Here is an 8,892-nt window from a genome sequence, read left to right on the forward strand (position 1 = left end):
CTTACGTTCTCGCTATGAATTGGTTGACCCATACTAAAAGTCGATGTTTCAACTCACAAGAGACATATGTTCAAATTATTAGAATTTTAGCTTCCAAAACAGTCGTTTGATCTATATATTTACTGATTCCGTCCTTATCCCTATTCAGTTATTGTAACAGTATTGCTTGGTTTATATTCGCATGTCAGATAATGCTTGTATAGCAGGAGATCATTACCTTGTCAACGCAACCTGTCTCATTCTATTTGGAGTTCATGTGATTCGTTCTATTTTTTGTATTTTAATTTGTATATTCTTTATGGATTTGCGAGATTTGAAGATCGACAAGTGACGTTGTCTCTTATTCATAAAAAGCGTACGGTCCTAACTCGAAACCTGCCCAAGGAGTGTTATGATGATGAACGACTGAAATCCTCTAAAGAAGATTTACGGTAACCAACGTTTACTGGTTAACCGAAACAATGTGTCTTTGACTCTATTTTTTTTTATTTATGAATAGCATTTTAGCTAATTAATAGACCACGGTTTCCTTGATTAAAAAAAGAATCAAAACCCCTCCAACGATTTAGTATCAATACGTCATAAACAGTGTGGGGAAAGTATGAGCTGTTGCAATGACAAATAAAAAAAACAGAAGCTTAGTTATTCGATATTCAAATCTCTGACACATACTGTGAAGGTACAAATCAACGTAAAAAATTTGGAATCACAAGATCCTCAAAGGGAACGAGACTGTGTGCGTCTACTGGAATGAGTGTCATACTTATACAAAAATAGACGTCTGCAAAATCCAAAATGCGCATCCACTCAGTAAAAATATTACAATTAGAAATAGGACACAATCGACAAATTGACAAGTAAGAAAAATATTCATGTATTTAGAATAGACAGCGAAAACATGCAACTAGTCAATTGACGAATTCGTGTTCACTGTAAAACGTTTGTAGCGACTAATTCATTTGTCTAGAACTCTGTTAGAGCAGTATGAATAGCAGCACATCCGTGCCAATGAAGTCCGTATAGTGTGAACAAGCACATTTATTATTCGTTATTCGCACTTTAACTGCCATCACAATAAGTTAAAAAAAAAAAACAAAGAAAAAAGAATTATCAATTGTGATATTTGAAAATAAAAAAACCCATTTAGAATAAATAAATTCACGATTTGAATTAAATAATTTTGTTCATATTTAGCACCTTTCAATTTCTTTTCACCTTCGTACATTTCTTCGATAGTAAAGACACTATTGTTCATCTCCGATTGTCCTTTGTAACAGATGTATATGAGTTTCATCTATTTCATCAAGAATATCGTCGGTCAAGAAATTTTCAGGCTTCTGCATTAGAATACTAATTTGTCGGAGTGTAATGTTTTGGAGCATTTTCCGCTTATGCCTCCATACTTCAATTTCTTCCTTTGTAGCCGGTCTCTTATATCGTTTAAGTCCTTCCATGACATTTAATGACGAAATGAAAAAGTGCGGACAGTCGTAAAATTCAATGCATTTCTTCAACTTGTTTAGAAATACTAAAAAGCATAAACCGGGATGCTGAATAAACTGTTGAGGATCAATGTCTTCACACATCCATAGATAAATTGTCTTCAAGTGGTATGATGTTAAACCGACAATCGGTACTCCATTTTCCATTAATCCCATGTCCAGATATTTCTTCTTCACTTGTTTGAGCAATATGAACAAATATTTCTGATGAAATGAAAAAGTTTTTGTCAGTTGTTGTTCTGCTAGCGAAAATGTAATTTTCCACTGCAAAGGATAAACCTGCAGTGATGTCTTGTGTGTCAACAAGCAACCATCCTGGACAATACTTTCTACTATCTTTGTTTCTGGCCATTTTCTCGAGCGGCTCTTGAAATCTGACAGCATATTAGGTCAAGGACCTATAAGAGCAGAAACTTTGTCAACCAAAATTCTAAATTTAAGCTCTCTTCCATCAACAAGCATAGTATCCATCTCAGTTCTACATGTCCTATACAACTGCAAAATTTTGGCCTTTTCCAATGGTTCAATTTCAATCTCGCCTAAAATACTCGGATCTTCCTGTCGTGGAATTAAGCATGTATATCCTAAAGATTTCAAGTAAGTTTTACCATTCCAAAGTTCTTTGAAAAATTTCCACCTCTGACCTTTTTCCACTTCATCAATGTTACCGGTAACCTCTACTAAGCATGCCCCTATTGGCAATGTCACTATTTTGTTTTCGTCATTCATGAAATCCATCTTAACGGTAATTACAGGCGGCTTTTCAGTAGGCATGTCAACACTCGGTTTTTCCCTGGTATACAGAACCTCTTCAGGAGGCATATAAATGGGAAGGATAGCATTTGGCATTTCTCTGTTATACAACACATCTACCTCTATCAAATATGAACCGTCTGGCATGATCTCAGGGACGTAAAGCTCGTTACCTACACTACCGACAACTGTTACTGTATCGTAAGGTCTCTGCTTTCTGTAATCTGCAACTTTCTGATGAACATAATCAATAATAGGCGCTACTTCTTTGACTTTCTTTGCTGCTTTGTCCATTAGGAAAAGTAATCGTTTATCGAGACTTTCTGTGCTTTTTACATCAAGGTTAGTTGTGAACTCGTCTGTTAAATTTGCCATGATCTTTAACTCTCTTATAGAAAACTTAAATCGGTGAAACTTCTGAAAATATAAACCTATTTTAGAATGTACTATTATTCCTTTCTAACATTAAAAATTTTATTTATCATTTTTGGCAAAAATACAATCTAAATTTGATGTAATTTAATTGATGTTTAGGAATTTAGCTAACTGTGGGTGCAAAACATACGTTATGATATTGTCTGTCATGCAGCATTTCAAAAATCTAGTCATTGGAATTGAATTCTGTCAAAGCATTTGCTGTTAATGCCAACAAAGGAACTTTAGTTGCGGTAGTATAACAATTTCCCGTATTCGAGTTTTTTTTTTATATGAACATAATATAAACAAAAAATAGTAAACATTTACGATACGGTTAATTATTATACATCGGTACAATCAGGAGCAAAATTATGTGTCGGTTCTCCTCCAATCATTCGCATATGAAACTGGCCATGCTCTCTACACGTTAATAAACATTACTAAAAGTCTGGAGTACAGTCTGGTTTTTTTTATCCAAAATGCCCTTTTTTTGAAGTTATAGACCAAATTGTTTGCCCTTAATCCCGGTTGACCAACTTTAAAGTGGATATCTGTGAAATATACATGTCAATGTATTTCTGTCCTTTATATATGCATGTTTGAAACATTTGAACTGGACGGTAAGTAAATAAAAACTCAACTCAGCAATTTGTGATATAACGAAATCTTACAAATAAAGGTATGCTTTGTACTTTAAATTACCATAACTCATGTGCATGAATCTGCATTTTTGCAGCCAGTCTTTTACTCAGCTATGTTTCTAAGGAAAGTGAAATATTATTTGTCTAATAGTAAATTTTGCAGGTCTTGTGCGTAGCCTACGTTCTGTTAGTGATGATAAATTCAATGTTGTGAGCATGTAACACTGCTCGTATTGTGGTATTTATTGCAGACATACCGAGCAGCTCGTCGTTGGACTTTCTCAATTTTGGATACCTATTCGGTTGTGTGAGGGTCCCAAACAGAACAAGGATATTCAAGTTTTGGTCGGACGAGTGATTGGTATGCCTGGAATTTAAAGTGTGGGTTTGTTGTTTTTATATTTCGTTTTAGAAAACCCAGTGATTTGTTACCTTTGGATGTATTTTCCCATTTGAAGTTTGACTGTATTGTGATACCAATGTACTAGTTGATGTTACTGATTCAAGTGTATGACCATTTAAAATGTAGCTGTGTTGTATAGGTTGTTTCGTATGATGACAGATAGCACAGTACATTTATCTGGATGGAAAGCCATCAGTCAATCCCACTCCCAACTAGCTGCCGCGTCTAGATCTACTTGGGATTTATTACAGTCACTCTGGGATCTGATCGATTTGTTTATTATGCTTTCATCTACGAATAGCCTGAGCTTACTGTGGGTGAAGTAGTCTGGTAGGTCATTAATGTAAACCAATACAAGACAGGGCCCAATACAGTACCTTGCGGAACACCAGAAGTGACAGGGACAGTTAATGATGATCAATGATGAATTTCCATCTATGACAACAGTTTGTGTACTGTTTGACAGAAATGCCTTTATCCATTAAGTGTTTGTCCAGAGATGCCATAATACTGTAATTTATAGAGAAGTCTTCGATGTGGAACATTATCAAAATCCGTAATAATTAAATCTGTTTGAATGTTTTTATTGTCTGTTTCTGATAATTCTCGCATGAAGCAAAGCAGCTGAGTGTCACAAGAGTGTGAATTTTGGAAGCCATGCTGGAGATCATAGAGAATGTTGTTATTTACAAGGTGGTTCATTAAATGTTTTGTAACTATGTGTTCCATTAACTTACAACAGATGCAAGTTAATGAAATAGGCCTGTAGTTTACTGCTTTATGTGTGTCTCCCTTTTAAAAGCTTGAGCGACGTTACCATGTACCATGCCAGGTGTAGATATGGTTAGATGTGAAATACTTGGATGTTCGCTAGGTCCTTTATCTGGTATGGTGTCATTCGGTTCTGATGTGAAAACCGACTGAATTTGATCGTTCAAGATGTTGGCTTTTTCAGTGGTGTCAGTTATGAGGTTACCATCTTTTTTGAGAACTGAGATACATGATTTGTCTGTTCTTATGGATTTTATAAACTGAAAAAGCTGTTGGCCTTGCCTGATTGTTTGAAGGTGACCAAATTTCAAACAATCAGGCATTTCGTTTATAGGTAGGTCACAAATTATTCTTTCAATGTAATTCCAGTACGCTTCTCTTTGTTATTTTGTACTTTCCTTTTAAGTTTTATATATTTGTCACAACAGTTACTATCTTTGCTTTTCTTATATAGTCTTGGTTATGAGTTTTCAAAGTGAATATTATCCAGGGTATTCTTTGCTTGTATATTAGCATTTTTGATGGGATGTTAGCTTGGATTGTGTTTATAAGTCTTGTTTTAAAGAAAGAGCTTCCACAAATTATTTACATCTGATTTTTTATAGATGTTAATTATGTCTGTTAGTGAATGAATTTTTTCTAGCTCCGATTTAATGATGTTCCAGTTTGCAATGTTATATTTCAAAACTTTACGTAGTGTTTCTTTTATCCTGTTTAGCCAGATATCTGCATCAGCGAAGATAACATCATGGTCGCTAAGACTAATAGGTGGAAGAGTGCTAATTTTGTTAATGTAAGAAGGGTTGCTTGTTATTATGAGGTCGAGTATACGATCTTTTCTAGTTGGTATGTCTACTACTTGATGTAGTTAAGTTTGAATCATTTATTAAGTCAAGTAGCATGTTGTGTTGTTGTTGTTGGTCAGGTTTTCCTGAGATGACAAAGTTGTTTGACCAATCTATATGGCTTAAATTAAAGTCACCGCCTATTATGATTGTAGACTTTTGTTTATTTATTTATTCTATTTATTGACAATTGCAGTTGTTCTAATGCTGTGCCATTGTCAGAAGTTGGTCTCTAGAATGATACTAGTTGTAAATTTTTAGAACCATCGATATTGACTTCTACCCATACTATTTCACAATCAGTTTTTAGTTCTTTTATTTCAGAGCTTACAAAGTCTTTATAGTTATATTGCTATGAGAACTCCTCCGTGGCTTTGCTCGTTTTTATTAGGTGGTCCGTCATTTCTTTAAGTTGTAGTATGTTTGAGAATTGTCACCAATGGTCAAACATTGAAGTATCGAGTGAAAATATGATTAGAATAACGATTAAATTTCGTACAGAAAGTAGTGAATGAGAGTTTTTAACTTGTATGTGTGCAAATTTTGTCAACCCCGATTTGCGATTGGTATTCATTGTACAGAGATTCGTCTTCTAAACACACCTTATAAACACACTTATGGATGTTGAATGCTACTTTTTATACAACTGTATGCCGTGTCCTGAAGACAAGTCCTTACGACCCCTTTGTCTTGCTTTTTTGTTTTATTCAGGAACCGTTAAAATAAATAGTGTGCTCATTGAACTACTCATGCGGAATGCAGAAAAATTTATTTCATTTGTCGTTAAAGTATTCTAACTTTAATCTTTTTTTTAATTTCATGGTGTAAAATGACAACTTACTGTTATGAGTGGCAGATGATCTCCATCGGCATCTTTATTGTTTCCGGTATTGTTTAAGTACTTTCGTTTATGATGTTAACATGCAGATCCTGTTACAAAAACAACATATATTTATAGTATATATATATACATATACATAATTAGTTACACTGTATTCGGATCACAACACATATAGAATAGAATAGAATAGAATATTTTTATTTCCCAAATTACAGGGCCCATAAAGGGCATAAAATCAGATACAACTGATTGACATAATTAGTAATTTCAACAATAAAATCACAGTGTAGATGAAAATATATATTTAAAATTGAGAATGGAAATGGGGAATGTGTCAAAGAGACAACAACCCGACCACAGAACAGACAACAGCAGAAGGTCACCAACAGGTCTTCAATGCAGCGAGAAATTCCCGCACTCGGAGGCGTCCTTCAGCTGGCCCCTAAACAAATATATATACTAGTTCAGTGATAATGAACGCCATACTAAACTCCAAATTGTACACAAGAAACTAAAATTAAAAATAATACAAGACTAACAAAGGCTAGAGGCTCCTGACTTGGGACAGGCGCAAAAATGCGGCGGGGTTAAACATGTTTATGAGATCTCAACCCTCCCCCTATACCTCTAGCCAATGTAGAAAAGTAAACGCATAACAATACGCACATTAAAATTCAGTTCAAGAGAAGTCCGAGTCTGACAATGTCTGATGTCAGAAGATGTAACCAAAGAAAATAAACAAAATGACAATAATACATAAATAACAACAGACTACTAGCAGTTAACTGACATGCCAGCTCCAGACTTCAATTAAACTGATTGAAAGATTATGTCTTCATCATATGAATATCAGGCACAATCCTTCCCGTTAGGGGTTTAGTATCATACCATCATAACATATATGAGAAGAACATAACCCGTGTCATGCCAACAACTGGTTTTTAAATAAATGTGTTTAGTGCCGATGCAAAGACCCTATAAGTGAATCAATATTAACGCCAAAATATGCAATCTTTAATGACCTGACAACAGTATCGTAACTATATCCCTTCTTAATAAGTCTATTTAAAGGTGTTGTTAGCTTCAGAGGTGAATACTGACATTTTTGTGCTTTATAAAGAATATTTCCATAAAAAATTGGATGTGAAAACCTGAACGTATAAGAAGTCTGCATGTTGAGCTATATTTACGAATGATGTCCTTATACCGATGATAAAATTTAGTAAATGTTTTGACTAGTTTGTGATATCGAAAACCCTGGTGTAATAATTTTTCAGTAAATTTCTCTCGTTAAAATCTAAAACATTGTTACATACACGAGCGAATCGTACAAGTTGAGATATATAAACACCGTAAGATGGTGACAAGGGAACGTCACCATCTAAAAATGGATAATTAACGATAGGAAATGAAAAATCATCTCTTTTATCATATATTTTAGTATTAAGCTTTCCATTAATGATATAGATATCAAGATCGAGGAAAGGGCAGTGGTCATTGTTAGTATTAGCTTTATTTAAAGTAAGTTCAATAGGATAAATTTCTTTAGTATACATACTGGAGTCGTCATTATTGAGAGCCAAAATATCATCCAAATATCTAAAAGTATTATTAAATTTGTGTATCAGATGTTGTTTCGATGGGTCTTTGCTGATTTTTGTCATAAATTGTAACTCATAGCAATACAAAAAAAGGTCCGCAATAAGTGGTGCACAGTTAGTCTATTAGCATATACATGTATATATATATCAGATGCATGTGTCATTAGATTAATCATCTGACATGTAATAATTGCTTGGGACTATTTTTGAAATTGCCATTTAACGTCAACTATTTGGCAAATTTTCTTTAATGTTTCGTGTTTTTGTTGTAATTTAACAGAATATATTCCACAGGCGATAGTTGTTCTATTTGGAATGTATGTATATCTGAACCCTAACTGTCTCATTGACATTTACAATTTGAATTTTAAGCTCATTGACAAGTGCTAAGTGCGGCATAACGTCGAAATGATCGCAGTAATACAATTCATTGTATATGAACCATTAGCCAGTATTTCTTTGACGCATTTCGTTCCAAAAATATAACCTTTGAAAATCGGTTGTCAACAGATTTTAAATCCAAGCTTTTTTAAATCAGAATATAGAAAGAAATCTGGTAGGACCAAATATTAATCCTCACAACTAAAGTAAAACTATTGACAAAATGTATACTTTTCTTCCAGGCGGAGTTTTGATTGGGAGAAGTTTTTACTGCTTGTATATATATCCACTGAACAATATACTACTAAAGGCTGGTTAGTTAGGTGTAGTTTATTGAAACTCATTAACTTATGTGATGAACTTATTCATAAAGTTTCTCTGCATAATAATCTTAAGTCGTATTATCTTTGAATATGGTGCTATTGGAATAAACAAAGTGGCCGATCCAGAACTTTTATAAAGGGTGGTGGGGGGAGGGGGGTTGCACTGACTGACATAAGGGGGGCCGCTCTAGTCATTTTTAAGTGATTCCCCATACAATCAACCAATTTTTTCACATAAAAGGGGGCGGGCCCCCCAGGGCCCCCCTGGACCCGCCTATGCAAACATTGATACATTATCATTTGTTATGTACATATTGATAAAATGTATCATGCTTTCTCGTTGACTATGGGTCCTGCGTCTTGTCCATACTCGATTGGATAATTATTTTGCGTCTGTTTGGCGTCAAGTGGCAA

The 8,892-nt window shown here is 34.3% G+C and overlaps 1 long non-coding RNA gene across 1 annotated transcript; it reads right to left on the bottom strand.

The window, feature by feature from the left end:
• Positions 1-858: 858 nt before the first annotated feature.
• LOC127724498 (uncharacterized) lies at positions 859-6,304 on the bottom strand. Its single transcript, XR_007992529.1, has 2 exons — positions 6,174-6,304; positions 859-2,672 (listed from the first exon to the last, which is right to left on the bottom strand). It is a non-coding gene; the product is annotated as an uncharacterized LOC127724498 (long non-coding RNA).
• Between the last annotated feature and the right edge of the window lie 2,588 nt (positions 6,305-8,892).

The sequence above is a fragment of the Mytilus californianus genome, unplaced genomic scaffold (genome assembly GCF_021869535.1).
Source record: "Mytilus californianus isolate M0D057914Y unplaced genomic scaffold, xbMytCali1.0.p SCAF_14, whole genome shotgun sequence".
Lineage (NCBI taxonomy): Eukaryota > Metazoa > Mollusca > Bivalvia > Mytilida > Mytilidae > Mytilus > Mytilus californianus.